This window comes from Sturnus vulgaris, chromosome 1 (assembly GCF_052056855.1).
Source record: "Sturnus vulgaris isolate bStuVul1 chromosome 1, bStuVul1.hap1, whole genome shotgun sequence".
NCBI lineage: Eukaryota > Metazoa > Chordata > Aves > Passeriformes > Sturnidae > Sturnus > Sturnus vulgaris.
Window position 1 is genome coordinate 94675711 of NC_142243.1, and position 18204 is coordinate 94693914.

The 18204-nt window shown below is 35.3% G+C and overlaps 1 long non-coding RNA gene across 1 annotated transcript in view; it reads right to left on the reverse strand.

Moving 5' to 3' along the window:
* The window catches only part of LOC148225360 (uncharacterized), a 170229-nt gene that overhangs the window by 90841 nt on the left and 61184 nt on the right, over positions 1 to 18204 (reverse strand). The window contains exon 2 of the long non-coding RNA XR_015806251.1: positions 1136 to 1179. This is a non-coding gene — a long non-coding RNA (uncharacterized LOC148225360). The remainder of the gene's footprint in view (positions 1 to 1135; positions 1180 to 18204) is intronic.

Below are 18204 nucleotides of genomic sequence, written 5' to 3' on the forward strand. Positions count from 1 at the left end.
AAAAGAGAGATGAAAAGGAAATAAAATTTAAAGTCCAACTAGAAGTAATTCTAATACTAAAATTTTGTACTGAAAATGTCAATTTTGCTACAGTTCCCATAATTCAGGAGCTGGGTAGTTCTTGAGTTTATTCAATAAGGAGAAACTTATCTTTTTTTATAGTCAAATACAGTGGCAAATTATTTTCTTTTTTACATGTACCACACTCCACTTCACAAGTTTTGAAAAAAAAAGCAATCTATTATGAATACAAATAGCAAAAATAAAAGAGGACAGAATACAGCCAAAATAGTCCACTATTCTGTCTGAATCAGATTGGTAGAGAAAAATGACTGAGACAAAGGAGTCAGATTTCATCACTTTTTGGTTATATGGTAGTGTGAAAAAAATGAATTAACATTTCATGTGATCCCTTGAAATATTTTTACATGGATAAAGTAATAGAAAATGTAGTTCCAAAAGAGTGTATTTATGTGCACCTAATATTGCCTTTCTTATACAAACATTTGGATATTAATTTATGTGCAGTCTTAAGTGGCTGCACTTCTTTGATAATTTGTGTCATTAATATGTAAGATAATGTTTTCAATAATTCAGTTATTTTTAGATCAATATTTATAATGAACTACAAAACTTAATTCTGAGGGATTTTTTTTAACTACAAAAAATTATTTCAAATTTTTTTACTTTAAACAGCAGAAAAAAATGGAAACAGTAAAACTTTCTTTTTTATCAAGTCATGTGCTTGAATTTAAAATCAAAATTAGCTAGTTGATTTTTTAAAATAATTTTGTCTTCCATTTATTTCACCTAGTATGAGTAAATATGGCAGAACCTTGTATGAATGATTTAATTTTCCCATTTCTATGGCTTCCATAAGTATTAGAAAAGTAAAAGATTTAGTAGGAATTGATGATAGGACCAAACAGACTATTTTGAATGTTATGACTGGAATTCCTGAAAGGGGCAGTTTAAAATGATCAGCCAAATATTTAACATATTGTGATAAAATCACTTCCTTACTTCATTGGAAAGTTATGGGTGTTTACCTGCTCGGAGTATTTTGTACAAGTGCACTTGTTCTTTATGAGACAAGTTCTACTCTGGGGCAAATTGTCCTTTAAAAAAGACTCACCTGAATGCCAAAAAGATCTTCAGGCTTAAATCCAGCTCACCTTTCTGTAATACGAATATTAAAATTTAACTCCACATAGTTATAATTTAATACTACAATTAATTATTTAACTAAGCTGAAAAGGAAAAAAAAAATGAAATAAAGAAGGTATTCAGCATACTCAAGGTTTGTACCTTACATTGAATTTCAAAAGTCACTAGATATTTGTGGTAGAAATTGGTCTAGTTATAAGGTTATTGGTACTTAAAAATGTTATTTGTTATTTATGTGAATTTTCACTTTTTAAAATTAAGCATGCTTTATTTGTGCTTAAGGGTTGGTCATCTTTGAGTTCCTCCATTTACCACACACAGCTTTATGTTTTCTGTGTAATTTTTGAGTGTCTATGTTAGCTACACCAAAATCTAATATTTATACAAATTTTGTCTAAACTGATCTATATTTTCAACTATTGGATTGAAAAGTCTGCATAGACGTGCAAACATCTCCTCTCACTATGATAGAACAAGACAAACGTAGTTTTTTAAGACACCTTTTCTCAACAGGTATTCTTCTTCTACTTGCTTCCTTTTAAGGAGGCAGAAAACTAGTAATAAAAAATAATCTTATTTTCCTTTAAAAAGTATCAAAATCAAAAATTCTAACTCAATAAAAAAAATTGCTGAAGGAACGATATCAAGTTTGGTCACAAATACATCCCCTACTAGAATTCACTTCACTTACAGGAGATTTATATTGGATATTTGGAAAAATATCTTCACCAAAGAGGTTGTTAAGCATTGGCACAGGCTGCCCAGGGAGGTGCTTGAGTCACCATCCCCAGAGGTATTTAAAGTCATGTAGGTGTGCCACTGGGGGACGTGGTTTAGTGGTGGACTTGGCAGTGCTGGGTTAGTGGTTGGACTCGATGATCTTAAGGGTGTTTTGCGACCTTAATGACTCTGTGATTCAACACAGCACATGGAGAGCAAAGCCATGTATTTCTATAATGATGCAACCCACAAACCCCATGTCAGAAAGAATTTGGATGCATATGAAATGGCTTGTGCTACAAAGTTGCTTGGAAGGACAGCATAATAGTGATTGATGACTGACCTTCCATGCTGGACTGCTTTCAATGTTTATGATGGAAGGCTTTTGAAGGCCAGTGTTTCATTGCTAAAATCCTGGCCTTTCAAATGTCTCATGAGGAAGAAGGGAAGCTTTATTGTGCCTCACCAACCAGATAAGTATAGCAGTCTGCATCAACAAAGATGTTTACACTGCATTAATATACACAATATAAAATTATAATATAAAATCAGCACTTAAACCACATGCTTTATTAATTATCTTTATTACTTATGCAGTCTCAAAACTTTAGCCCATCAAGATATAGTACTGGTTCTGGAAATGATGCAATGCTTTCAGAGAGCATAATGAAGAAATCTGCTTCTAGCTTCCCATTCACTCTGTCTTTTCTTGTCCTTCCTTTGTATTCTTGTAAAATGTTAATGTGATAATTTCACCAGCACCATTTCCTAAGCAGAAAAGAGTATCCTGAGACAGTTGCACGGTTTGTCTGGTCTAAACAGTTTGCATAGCCTGAACTCCATAGTCACACTGGGACTTCACAATGTTGAGGTTGTTGGTTTATATTGGCTCTGACTTGATCATCACTGAATTCTGCCTTATATTTTACAGTGGTGAGTTTCTGGATAAGATTCACTGTGACCTCAATGGAATTTTATACCCTTGCAGTCAAAGAAAAACCTCTGGCTTAAAGAGGTGAGTTGTGGCTGCTGTGGGGATGCAGATAGAGTTTTAGATACCCCATATCCTACAAATAGAAACTATTTTTTCTAATCCTCTTTCCTGAGTAAGAGACTATGTCATGCTGCCTGTTAAGTTTCAGGAATAGATGGGACACTGGCCTCTCTGAATGAATGGGGAATATGAGAAGAGGGAAAAGAAGTTGGATTAGATTTGGGCTGAGTAAATGTTGATCTTTCCTCACCTGCCCTGCAAAAGTTTTCACCTCATTGGACATTTTTATTAAATTTTAATCAAAAGCACAGAAAAGATTGTTGATTGTTGAAATGACTAACCCTGCTCTAAGCTTCTCTGCTAAGCCAGTTTATAGATGTTAACAGTGCCACACTGACATTCAGTTCAATCTTGTTTTACAGCCTAGGTGTCATACAAATTATCACAAAACACAAGAGCATGAAGAAATTCTGTGGCTACATAAATGTGCAGACCCAAGACCCCAAGCCTCTATGAGATACTTAAGACTGACTTGTGTTCAGAGGGTTCCCTCTGCATTTGTTGCTCCTGGTGCTAGTCTTAGGTGAGGTCACAATTTGATTATAGGGGGGATCTTGTGCTGAAACCCCAATTTAAGAGTCTGTCAGGTATATGTTTGGAGGGAGTATAAAGTTTCATCCATGAGATCTTGGATCACAAATAGATGGTCTGCCTCTCTTTTGGAAGTCATACATGATCAAAGAGGTCCTTTATTTAGAGATGGAAATGTTGCTGTCAAGCTCATAAAATACATACAAATGACAATTTTTTACAGTCCTGCATTGTACTTCAAAAGAGTGCTTTTTTTTCAAAAGGTCATGACCATTTTGATATCAGATACTATTATGTGTGAGTGGAAGGTCAGCAATCTTTTATTCTTCTGACTTAAACATCATATGAATATGTGTATTAAAGCAAAGATGAATCTCTCAGAATGAGGAAATGAATTTTTTAACAGATGTTAAAAGGCTAATAAGTCCACAACGCTTAGCACCCAGTCCAAATACCAGATTTTTATATTGCAATAAAAATTTACCAGATTTCTGAAAGTATGTGATCTCTTGAAAAGAAAAATCATAAGAAACTTGGATCAGATGTCTATTATTTAAAAAAACTTTACAGTCCACTAAAGACTGCTTTTGGCAGGGAAGTAGGAAATGAGTTGGAAAGCATTAATAAACTTTCAGGATACTTAAAAACACCAGCTTATGGTGCTTGATCTGTAAGTGAACTCTAGATTACTTCCTTTTTTTTTCTTCTTTTTTTTACCATAAGTAGTGCTTAGAAAGAAAGACAGTTTATCTAAATAAAAGAAAGAAAATAGAATGTAGGGAAAGAAAGTTTAGCTTGGACAAAAACTACAAAAGACAGACAATTAAGTACTTGACTTTTTTTCTTTCTTGCATTGAATTTGATTCCTACTTTCAGAGTTCTACAGAAGGAAACAGAAAATTGCAGTAGGATTCAATTTTAATTTCATTTATGTGCTACTGAAGTCCGTTTTACAATAAATTCATAACGAAGTGTCAGTCTGGTACAGAAGGTATGTCAAGCAGTTGGTAACAATAAAAGAGGGTACATAAACTTTGGGGATCAAAGAATAGATTCCAAAACTACAATTCGTCCCACTGGCCTGACAGGCACTGATTTTTTCCAGTCTTAAGCCAGATCTACTTTGCTCTTCCATAAAAATGTTGAGTGGTTCAAAATCAATGCAATGTTATGTAGAGTGAGGAAACTCCAGCAAAAATACCTAGCCTCTGAAAAGCACTATTTCCAAAAATGGTCAGAAATTTTTGAGATCAGCCTAAGACTTAAAAAGTTTTAGATTTCCAGACTTCTTGCTTCTTTTTGGTAAAAGCCTGAAAACTGTTTTTGTATATTTCTGGAGGGTTTTGTTGTTGTTGGTTTTTTTTGTTTTTTTTTAAGGGCCCAAACAAGCTTTGAAAAGTCTCTCTCTTTTTATTTAACATAAACTTGTCAAGACTCAGCTAGTTTTCTTGAAAGCTTTTTCTGAGGATTGGAAAGCATGTTTTGTGTGAACTCAAGCACCTTAATTGAAAGGTGTCTATGAGTGTAGTGAAGCCTTAATAATGCTGTGTTTTATCCAGAATGTTAATTAGATGTTGTGCTAGATGGGTATTAACAAGAAATAAAAGCAAAACAGTTTTAAAGACTATGTCTATAAATCCCCTACCTTTCAACTTTCCTTGCTGTGATCTTTTTATCAGTTCTTCAGTCATATTAGAATTTTATAGGATTGATAATATTTACATTCATCATTAAAACAAACCAAAAACAATTTTCTTGAGAAAAATGCTCCTGATTGACTATGAATGTCAATAAACAAGAATAAGATCAGGACAGCAGCTTGTTTTCTTTCTGCTGAGTGTCCTTAACATAATGCTAATAAGACTGTTCTCTGTGACTATATCAAAGCAGCAGGCAAAGCAGATTTGAATAGATAAACTACGTGCAATAGAAGAACTTGGGTATAAACCTTTAAAAGGCTAAAATAACCCACTTTTCTGAATATGCTGATACAGTAGATATCAGCCTGCTTAGATAATTAGATGTATATGACTATTTTCTGCACTGACTAGAATGAACTCAGAAACGTTTCTAAAGAATTTGATAAACCTTTCAGAAAATGTTGTAACAAAGCACCTCTGATAGAGCACCTATAGTAGAATGGGAATTCATTCCACTAGAAGGAATAATATGCTGAACTCATAATTAACTATATTTGCAACAAAGGAAGAGAAAGAAAAATTGAGTGTAAATTACTTTAGGAGATGCAAATGTTCACCATCCAATGAACACCTAGACTCTACCACTTCTTCTGAACCTGAGTCAGAGCACATATCAAGTATTTTTTCCTATGGCTCTTCAAATTCGTGCTGATAAGAAGCTTACGGTCAGCAAGGAGGTACTTTGGTTAAAAAGTTTATTGTAAATTACCAGGTGCTTACTAAGGCTTTAAAATTTTGATTTAAAACTGATACAGTGAAAAGAAAAAGAATTTTAACCCCAAAGAAATATTTTTAAAACATTAGATGCCTGAAAATACACATATGGAGTGCAGAGCAGTTTTGTGTTTGTTCTTTCTGATTATTGATATTGCTATGGCAAACCACTATCACAAAATTCTCAAAAGCTAGCAATATTCTGGAATTATAAACTGAAATATGACTGCCTTATATTTTCCAGAGCGGACTCCTGCATGATTAGTACTACTGAAGACAATGAAGGAACAGAGTCCTAATGGAAAAGTTGACAGTGACATATGTAATTGGATAATATGGTGCAAAATTCTTCAGGACAGACAGGCAGGCAGACAGACAGGGAGGGAGGGAGTGAGAGACTTTTCTGAGAGCCAGTGCTGTTGGAAAAAATGCCAGTGGTTTAATTTAGATAATAATTATGCCTAACATCTCCACTTGCTATCATGATAGCATTGGTCTTATTTTTTCCGTGCCACTTTGTGAAAACCTGACTTTCCAAGGCCATGCATTCCTCGGGCATCACTTAGCAGAAAGCCAAAAATATATGACTTTTTTTTCTAAAAAAGTTCCATTTTTCTTCAGAATGATAACTGAGCCCAGAGGTGACCCTTATACACAATTGCAGTTATTCAGGTCTAAAAAGCCAGCAAATTCACATGTAACTATATCTCCCAGCTTCAACAGTAGGGCAGACTGTCAGCTCCCTCATCTGTCAGCACTTGTTCAGGCTGGTAAATGAAGACTGGTGCATACTAGCAGTATCTATTTGCTACAGGATATGCACTCAAGAAAGTCACGAAAAGGAGTTTCAAGCAAAGGCCAAAACCAATCAGTCATTTTCTCCTGTTAGTGATAAGAAAAGCAACATAAAAGAGAGAGGTGCTTGTCCCAAAGGTGGTATCAGTAGCAAACTGTCACCAAATAAAAATAGTTAAAGTCCTAATGACTGTACTAATTCAATACAAATAGCCAGGTTCCAGTTAGCTTAGCATTTCCTCCTGCTAGGCCTCAGGGAGGAGAAACAGAAGTCCTACTGTTCAAAAGACAAATCGTGTGCAACTTGCCTTGGGTGAAAAAAGATGTGCTGAAATGGTGGGACAATCAGTGCCATATTGTTTCCTTGGAGCTGAAGTCCTCAAAAACCATGCTGCATCTCATTAAACTAGCAAAAATTTTCCTGCCATTTTGCTTCTCTGTGTTGTGAAGACTCAGCCACAGCTACAGTCCCTCCCATGGTGAATGTGTATTTAATAAACCTTGAGGCAGTGGAAAGCTAGGCCATCAGCCAGGAAGACTGGGAGAGGACGGCCAGGCAGAAAGGGTGGGATGCAGAGAAGCTCTGCCCGGTGTGGTCTCGCCCAGAGGTGAAGCTGGCTGCTCTCTGAAAGCTTGTCTGCCCCAATGCCCAGCACCAAAGTCCAGTCTCTGACCAGGGAATTGAGAAGTAGCTGTAAAGACCCACCACTCTGACCTGATATGATTTTATAACAGACTTCTGTGATTCAAAAAGGCCACAGAATACCAAAGGCAGAGAAAAATGGGGTTAAAACTCTTCAGATCAGGAGCGGATTGTAGGGAATGACTGACTAAGGCTCCACTGATGCTGACCCATCTGATATGTATGATCCCAAACACATTATGTGCTGCTGTATGTCTCTTCACATCTAGAGTGAAGCTGTCTCTGGCTCTGTAAATTGATTGTGCTTTTCCAGCACCCTATACAATGCTTGATTCAACTTAATCACAGAGCTGAAAAGATTTTTTGATAGTTCTTTTCAAGCCCTTATGCATGCAGTGTTATGTTCTGATATTTTAGAAACATTTTCCATGAAATGTGAAAAGGAGTGCTTTGATTCTATGACTTTTCTTTACATATTTTCAAGAAAATATACTAGTCAGAACCTGAAACAATTTAAAATGTTTTACTGTTGTCCCTCAGTTTCAAAATAATTATAGCTTTCTATGATAATTTTAAATTAGAAATTAATGAGTGTTCCCATATTAAAGTGTTTATCATAAAAGTATTATCTACATTGGTTATCTGTATCTGAAAACATGGTTTGATAAAATATATAGAGAGGGAAGGGTTCTGTAGTTGACATTAAAAACAGAAGATAAAGAAAACCTTTTCTATATAGTCAAACTTCCCTTCCCATAGCACTTTTTCTAACACTATCTTTGGGACATTGAGAGAAAAAATCAACACTAAAAACATTCAAGAGATGTTTTCAGTAGTGGATGCTCTATTGAACTTCCCGTCCTCTTTCATTTTTCCCTGTCAGCTTCTTGCACTGATGTCAGTAATTTACCTTAGATTTGACTTGCTTCTCATACTGCCTTTCTGAACCCTTACACAAAAGATGTTCAGAAAGAGACTGTGCTGTAGTGATTTCATTCAACCTAGATGCTTGATTTCCACAGCTCCTTCAGATCCAGCTTGCAAACTTCCACTCTTCAGACAGCTCAGAGAAAGGATGCTTTTCCTTTACAGCCTGCTGCCACTGTCATTCTGGATATAAATGCTTCCTGTTGTGTTTCCCCTTTCAACTTACAGCACTCAGATAGCTCATAAACTGTGGATCTTTTTGTCTCCCCCAGGCTCTTTCCTCACAGGTAACTTTCTGATGGACTTTTTGCTCTGCTCTGAGATTCTAGCCACCTGAGTAGAGCAGGTAGCTCTGAAGAGGGGGTGACTATATTTCTGAGGACCTAGATCCACTTGTGACAGAAATAAGCTTCATGAGCATGTTGTGCTACAGGTATTATGCCTCCCCATTTTTCTGCGGTATCACTCTTCATTCAAGATAAGCAATAATACATCGGGGGCACCCCAGCTACAGTCTAGAGGAACCACATCAGAAAACAAAGTCTGAGACAGAGTTTTTAAGGACCGTTTCCCCTACACACACTTTCTCTCTTCCAGACAAATAGAAGTAGTACTCTGTCAAACCAGCAGATGTCTTCAGGATCTGCACCTTTCTCTGGTAAAAGCATAGAAGATAAAAGTGTCCTCTCAAGGTGGTAAATTCTTCAGTGTGTTAGAGATTTATGAAACACTTCACACAGTAGGCAATTTCCCTTTTTGAGATTTGTGAGCAAGTCAAACGAACAACTAGATATTGTGATCTATGTCTTATCCTTGACATAGTGCAGCTAAATGACCTCACTGAATGAATTTTTAAGAATTTTAGAAAAGTATCCTTTCAAATCTATAGCAAAATTGATAAATTACTATAGTAGTAACAACTCCTACTTTAAGTCTCATTCTGTCTTCTTTTACTAGGAAGAAATAGAAATCATTCCTTCTGCACTGCAATGAAGATCACCTACTACTGTGTTTTCACATTTCATGTGGACGAGTCTAGGGTCAGATCAGGCCATCTCCTAAACTTTCTCACTGATAAGCTAAATAGACTGCTGGAGTATGTGTAGAATATTTTCCAGCCTTTAAATTATTTTCATCCCATGACGCAACTCCCTCTGGAGGCTTTCTAATTGATCAGCATTCTTCATCTGTTGTGGATGCAAGCAGTAGGTTCAGAGTTGCAGTAGTCACAGAATCACAGAGTCACCCAATTAGCAAGGCTAAAAGGGACCACAGTGGGTTATTGGGTCCTATTGTTTCGCACCTGCACAGTAAAGAAGTTCTCATTTAGGTGGAGTTTCCTGTGCATCAATTTCTGCCCATGGCCTCTTGTCTGTTGCTTGGCACCACCAAGAAGAGCCTGAGTCCACCCTTTTGTCAGCCTCCCTTTAGATACTTGTAGAAATGGACAGCTCATGTCTGCCAGGACTCCCAAATCCTTCTTCACAGAGCTGTCTTCCAGCAGGTCAGCCCCCAGCCTATACTGGTGCAGGGGGTTATTCCTCCCCAGGTGCAAGATCCTGCATTTGCCTTTGCTGAATTTCAGATGGTTCCTCTCTGCCCATCTTTCCAGCCTGTTTGAGATCTCTCTGAACGGCTGCACAGCCCTCCGGGGTATCAGCCACTCTTCCACAATAATCACTGGGATGTGAGTGGACAAGTAGCCCACAAGTCAACAGTGTGCCCAGGGGGCCAAGAAGACCAATGGTATCCCGGGGTACACCAGGAAAAGCATTGCCAGCAGGTCAAGGAAGGTGGTCCTGCCCCTCTACTCAGCCCTAGGGAGGTCATATCTGGAGTGCTGTGACCAGTTCTGGAGGGTAAAAGATGTGGTTAGGGGACTGGAGTAACCCTATTATGAGGACAGATTGAAGGACCTGGGCCACTTCAGCCTCTAGAGGAGACAACTGCAAGGGGACCTCATCAATGTGTACAAGCAGCTGAAGGGAGGGTGTCAAGAGCATGGAGCCAGGCTCTTCTCAGTGCTGTCCAGCAGTAGGACAAGAGGCAATGGGCAGGAAATGATGCACAGAAGTTCCACCAGAAAATGAAGAACTTCTTTATTGTGTGGATGACCATGCACTGCAACAGCTGTGCCCGGAGAGGCTTTGGAGTCTTCCTCAATGGAGATATTCAAGAACTATCTGGACACAATCCTGTGCCTTGTGCTCTGATTGAGCAGAGAGATTGGACCAGATGATCTACTGTGGTCCCTCCCAACCTGACCCACACAGTGATTATGTGATTTTAAGTGCACTGGGTGTAGATCAAAGAATTTCATGAGCTTGTTTTAATCATGTAAATGACCATTCTAATATAATCCACCATGTTACCTAATATCTTTTTTTTTTTTTTAGAAGACTGGGTTAGGATATTAAGAAAATATGTATCTTGCAGATACAGTTGGGTCATAAGCTTAGAAGTGTGTTCACCCATGAACCAAAGAGAGCTCAGAGACCTTCACTCTTTAATGCCCACATCAGCACACAGTATGTTGAATTTTACAAATTAAGTTTAAAAATATCTTAGGAAATAAAAGTTAATTTTATAAATTTATTTCTGCTCTTTTATTTCCAAATAATCTTCTACTCATAAAATTGATCTAATTAATATTCATTGTTCTCTTTTTATTTTCTTTTCATAACTTCATGTATTGTTGGGTTTGCCACATTTTTATGGCTGCTGTCATTTATCCTTTTGGCTGTCTTGATGCTTGCTTTCAGTTTTGACCGAACTGAATTTTGCTGATATAATTTTAGGCAGCTAGTTAAAAATTACCAAATAGTTTGCAATAACTATTTAGTCTTTTCCAACTGAGTTTTGTCTCACAGTTAATTTGTCTCATAATTGTTTTTTCCTTTGTTAAACTGGCCCTTTTAAGCACCAAGTTTATATCTCATGATATTTTTCAATGAGATGTCTTTTATTGTATGTCTTTTATTTCTTTTGCATACGTAGTGAAATCAAGTTGCAGACATTTGCGCCCAAGAAACCACTAATTTTTAGTCCTGTGATCAGGTCCTCTTTATCTGACAAGATGAGGTAAGACAAAATTCCTCTATGTAAGATGAAAGACTCTCTAAGTTAATAAATTGTCATCTGTAATTTTTAGAAATCTGTAGGATGTTTCAGTACTGGCAGCTTGAAAAAAACCCAGCATATGCTGGGCAGATTGAACTCCTCCCCATTCCTTCCCTTTCCCTGATAAAACATTTTTCTCCCTACACACAGCAAGGTATTTGAGAGCAATCCATAGCATGGAGGAGAAATAAAGAGGGAAAGGGAAAATTAGATAAGTCAATTAATTATACTTATATGAGAAAAGGGGATGTGATCAGCTCTGGTCCTAGATTTTTCTGCCTGTGTGACCATTTTCCTTTGCTTCCTACTGAATGTCCATGGAAAAAGAGCACCCCCATTTAGACAGGTGTAGCACACAGGAGTTTTTCGTCTGTGTCCCAAGGGTGGAAGGAACAACAGACACTGTGCCAATGTAGAAGCTGTTCCAAACCATCAAAGCATCTGTCTCTGAAAAGCACATAAATAATACATTTGTTCTGAATGTATATGTGTGATAGTTTATTATATTGTCACATTGATTCATGATTCAAAATTATTTGCCTTAAGACGATATCATTTAAATCAGAGCTGGATGTTTTTCCTTCCCAACAGCAAAATTATCAGTAATAAGGAGAAGATGGAGTTTAAGTGAATTCTGGTAACATGGGGCTGAGACTTGATTCCAAATATGTCCTTTTTTATTCACAACAGCCTTCCATTTCACTTTCTTTGTTGTCTGCATCATTGCCTCTACCTTTTTGTCTGACATCACTCTACCTTCCAAACTTGATTTCTGTGTAGACTGACAAACTAGAAGCTTGGCCAGGAGGGGGAGGGGAGTTTGTTTGTTTGTGTATTAGTTTTGTTCAGATATCTATTTTGTTCAGAAATTACAGCTCAAAATAAAGATAATAAATATAATAAAATCCTAAGGAATTTAAGTTATTTAACTCCATATGTGACTACTTTAATATGCATAAGTGTAGCAGTCATTAATGGGATGATGAAAATTTGTGAATGATGAAAGTGATGAAGATTGAAAGATCAGAAAACTGAAAATAATACCTGGCATTGAATAAGTAGATGAAGAGAATTAAGTGCCTGCAACTCCTTAAATTCCATTCATAAAAATGGGATTCATGGGATATCTACCATTTTGGAAGCACTTAGAAAAAAAAAAACCAGCAAACATGCAGCTGGCAGGAGCAAATTCAGTAAAGACAATTTAATTGTTATCGCAATTTTGTGTCCATTCCCTGAGGATCAGTGAAATAAAATAAGGAATACAGTCAAAATTGCAAAACTACATTGGTCAAGTCTGCAAAAAAGCAGTTTTGAAGTAAGCCTCTTAAATATCCAATGAGTGGTGCTGAAAGACAACTTGGAGGCACATACTATACAAAATATGTATTATGAAAGTAATATAGCTGCAGATAGTTTATCAAACCTATTAATTAGAAATAGAATCAGAGAAATTTTGGGACAGGATTTTTCTTTATAACAAGAATCATCACTTGGTATTTATGAATGGATTGTAAGAAGAAAATTATGAAAATGATAGTTGTGTTTGATAAATTAAACAGTTCTACAGTAATAGCCACATAATTTTTAAAAATATCAGGAAACCTATGCCCTGTTGACATATTCCAAGAAAAAACAATATTAATTTCCCTTTCTTTTTATTAAATTTTTAGTTCTTGAACTGTGGACACATATCATTTTACTGTTTATCAAAGATCACATGAAATTGTGTATGAAACTACATGCATCATACTGGCTTTAAATTTGCAATTAGAATGGTATGTTTAAGTTGAAAAATAATATCTGAATTATATGATTAAATTGAGAAATGATAAACAGGCGAAAACTTGCTAAGCAAATTATTAAATTAGTATCAAATTGTACATTCCTTGACTATTGCAAGGGACAGTAAGTAAAGCAATTGGTAAGGGTCGATTAAATAAAACCTCCCTTGTACACACAGATTTGGCATAAGGAGAGGAACTTAGCTAAGAAATGAGAAAAATCTAAAGTAAAAAAAAAATCCATAAAAAGACAAGGTTGAGAATTTTTTCCTGCTAGTGAAATCGTGAAAAGATATTTAAATAAATAATAAAAAATAATAACTTTGCAATTTTGCATTACTACAATTATTGTTCCATCTCTTTGTAGAAAAGGACATTAAAGAGCTATAGTTCTGGAAAGGAAATTTTAAATAGAGTAAATCCTCTAAGGCTCCAATTGCAAATCAATTGCAGCAGTAGCATTTTTTTAGACTTAAGACATAAGCTGCACAGGTTTCTTACCATGTTATAACTGGGACATATGTCCTGACCTCCAAGTTCTTTTTCTGAGGAGCTCCATGACAACTCTGACAGCAGACCTGTGTTCCACTCAAATGCAGGAAGTCTCACTACGAAGGTTTATTGGAAGCAGACTTGACTGCAAATACTATTAATGCTACTGCTCAACATTTTTATTTCAGTTGCTCCAAAACAGTTGAGCCTCTCTCACTCTTGGTGGCATTTGGATTAATATGCATGCTGAGGAAGAAATTATGTTTACATTTACAAAGGAATCTGGTACCAGAATTTTGTAATACAGTATTACATTATTTTACATTATGATGAAAAAAAAAAAAAAAAAACCCAAACAATTTTTGTGCTTTGTTTGACAATAGAGTTACTGTGGAAAAGAAAGAGCTGAATCATGCTTGTTTGACTGTTGCTACTTGTCTCAAATCCCTTAGATTTCAGTGTTACCAGTTTCTTCTCTAAACTGTGAGAGATCAGTATTACAGCAGTGTGCATTTTCTAGAGAATCCTTTCAAGACTTTTTCAGACTGCCCATTTCTTCTCTTACACCTTTCCCTTGCTTGTTCAATTCCAAATATTTTCCTTGACCTTTTGGCCTTCAGCTTCTTGCCACAAACTGCAGAGAAAACCTAGATCTCTGGCTCCTGTTAACCATAGACATGATGTAATCCTGCCTACATTACTTCACTATTTTTTTCAGTATAAGCATGTATATACATATTCTGCTTAACTAGTCATCTGGGGTAGGATGTGAGATCATTTTGTAAGATTGGACCAGAATGGAATTTAAGGGTCGTTTTTATAAGTAAGTGGGCAGCTGCAGTTAACTCCATAGGAGGAACTAATCTCTTGATATTTTCTGAATTTTAAACCCTTGGGGTGCAGTTTTTTTCTATTTATGTGCATATTTACAACATTTTAGAAGATAAACAAGCAAAATAAAGTGAAAGATAAGATGGTACAGAAGTACTCAGCTATTGCAGGCACTTTTGGGCTTCCAAATACATCCATCAAGCCCATGGGCTCTACAAATCTGCATGGATCAGAATGTTACGACACTATTAACATAACCTTTCATACCAGAAACTACTCTTGACTGTTATAAAATCAAGAAACAGGGTTAAAATTTCAGAAGTTTTTTAAATTAGTGTATTTCAAAGAGAATTCCCAAAGTTTTAAATTACTTTCATTTCAATGTTCCAAACAAGCGATAAGCCGTAGTAGCAGCCTATTTAGGCAATTTTTATAACTATGGATGTTTATTGCATTCCTGTCATTCACACAGTTGCAGTACACAGAGAAGGCAATTGGTTTCATCTTATTTCTCAAGTGGCAGGAAAGAAGGTTGAGAAGCCATCTTGCAATACAGTTAATATGGCCCTTCTCTGCTTCTAATCCCAATGAGGCACCGTCTGAGAACATTCATTTGTATAAGCAGTTCAGAGCCTGGGCAAGTAATACTATAACTATCCAAGTACTGTGCACATGAAACAGCTCACAAATATTAATTTGTTTCCAGGACATTGACCTTGTATAGAGTCAATAATCACACAGACAACGATTATATAATTTCATTAAGCACACACACATTTTTTCTGCTTCTGCATGCAGTTGAATTTATGTTAGTGATAAGAATTGCAGTAGTTCCTTTTTCATTCTTCAGTACCTTGCTTTGCAATCCAAGAGTCTATCAGAAGACGATATTCCCTTCAGAGATTTTTTGCCCTCTAGCAAGTTTTCCTAACATCTATAGTGGAGCTATGAGATTCTTTAAAAAAGGAGCTCAAATAAGCTTATTATAAAATAATTTTGACTTAAACAAAAGTTACTTATGAGAAAATAAATTCATTTTAACCCCTTCATGTCTGATATACTTATGCATTACAGCTATAGCTGAAATTACCAGTTGTTACTAGTCAAAATCTCTACAGCTGTGTATGGAATCCACTTGCTTTTAAAACCCTCATATTAATTATAAACTCTGTGTAGGAAGTCCTAGGAGCCCTCGTTGTATTTTTTATTTAAATTTTCTCACAGACATATTTTCTTTATGATAATTTTCAAGAGTGTCTTAGTGAGGATATTACATTTTACAAAAGCTGATTTAACATGAGCCTAGGCAGAAATTATACACTTTATTCAAGAAAATTAAAAGAAGAAAGCAGAAATTTGCAAGTAGTCTTAATTTCTCTGCACTTTTAAGTAAGAACCTCAGGAGTAAACAAGTTATTTCAGTAGAGCTGGCCTAAATTGAAAAGGCTCCATATGCTAATTTTAGAGGTGCTCAAAGTAACCAGACATAATTTCAACAAGTCTATCATTAGACCTGATTTGTTTCTCTTGGTTTCAACTGCCTCTACTAATTTCTCAACCTGTCAACTTTTATATAAAACAAGTTTTGTCATAAGAAAATATATTTTCACCTCCTTTTTCTCCATTACTTTGGGCTGTGGTTGTAAAGAGATTTTTTTCCCCCCTAAGTCTTCTGAATTCTGTTCTTGTATTTATTCATGGAAATGCCAGCTTCTCTTATGGAAGTACATGACAAGTACTGAGTCAAAACCTATCATTTTTAGTATAAACACCTTGGTTCTATACTTCTTAATCAACAGTGTTTTAAATGAAAATAAACTTTTAACAGAAAAATTTATACAGCGGTTCTCTTTATATGTCCTTTCTTACAATAGTGAAATAAACCTTTTACATTTTTTGAGATCCACTCCACTTTGTCTCACACTCTCAGCTTTCCCTCATTTGTACATACTCCTCACATATATAGAGACATATGTATAAATTATTAATTTGCTGTACATTTTCTCTCTCAGCAAGGGTCAAGGAGCTGTAATTCTTTTTCATTGTTTAACCTATGCTCCTCATACTCCTCTTTCAGTGCTAATTGTACTTTCTCTATATACTGAATAGATTACGTGAAATATTATTCTGAGATTTTTGACAAGGATGAAAAGTTTGTGGAAAAAAAACCAAACCAAAACAAAAACAACTAAAATGTCAGGAAGCAACATATCTCTGGAAGCTTACAAAGAATTTAGGGGGTTTTGAGACCACAATTGAGGCTTCCCAGAAAGTTCTGCTGCTGCTCTTTTGAGCTTCCTTCATTGTTTCATGACATGACCTCCAAAGACATCATTGTGCTTCACTTTACTCCTGTTTAATCATCTACAGATCATTTTCTCATTATTACTTTAACTTCTGCAAAATTCATCCTAACCTTTCAACAAGAAAAAAAAAGAGCTATAAGGGACAGTGAGAAATTCAGAATCTACATGTTTAATACAGGAAATGTGAAATTAAAATATAAGATTGTTAAATGTGTCACCTGTTGTCTGAAAAACTACTCCTCCAAAGGAAAATGCATAGTGAAAAATGCAAAAGAAAAATCTAATAACTATATATTATAAAATAAATATATACTTATGAATATGTATGCATAAATGCCTATTATATAATAAATATAAAAATACAATATTAGCCAGAGAAATCTGGGTTCAAAAACTTTTAAAAATAATCAACATAATTAAATTGGCAGCAAAACCTTTTTATACCATAAATCTTTTTGTACCATAAATATATGTGCTCAAGATGAAACTCCTTTGTAGTACTTGTATTTACTAAAAGATAAACTCTTTCAGTATAAAAATTAAATCCATGTATGCATTTAAAAAATTTTGGATAAAACACAAAGTTACTTTCAAGAAACTCCAACTATAAGTACTACATAGAACTTCAAAAACAACTGGATGGAAATTATATAATATTTGACATTTAAATTCTTTGGAAAGAGGAATTTTGAAAGACTGAGTCTAATGATGAATTAATGAAATAAGTAATCTTGTCTTCCAAATGTGCCACTTACTGACCTCAAACCCATCAACTTGGTACAGCTCATTTTTATACAATAGACTGAAGAAAAAAATATTGATCTTGTGTAAATACTTGTATAAATAAATAATTCTGTAATTGTTTTTAAATTTAGGGTTACTTTGCCTTCTAAAAAGAAGGAGGGAAGGAAGGGATTAAAATTTGGTCGAGTGTAATTTGTAAGGCTTAAATCAATGCATAAAACAATAAAATACATCCGATAGCTTGTCCTTCACTATTGATTTCTACCACAAAGTTCTAGAAGTTATAAAGCATAACCTTTCCTTATTCAAATATAGAAATACTTTAAAAACTGAATGTTAGACATTGCAAAATAGGATGATCATCATTGTATGAAAGTTATACTGCAGAAGTGTATGAGGATAATATGATGATTTTCTGGCTTGTGCTCTGAAGGAGCAAGTGTCTTCTACAAGATTTGTGAAAATGGTGACAGTCGTTCTTGAATGTTGCTGATGATCTAATCAAAGTGGAAAGCTGTTCTTTTTAGAGTCTGAATTTCCTTTGACTTTCCTGACTACATTACCACACTTCCATGACTTTGCAAACAGCACAGGCAATCACAAATGAGGTTATTTTTCTTCCATGAGTATTTCAAGTGATTCAAGTATAGTATATGAAGATATACTTTCACAATTT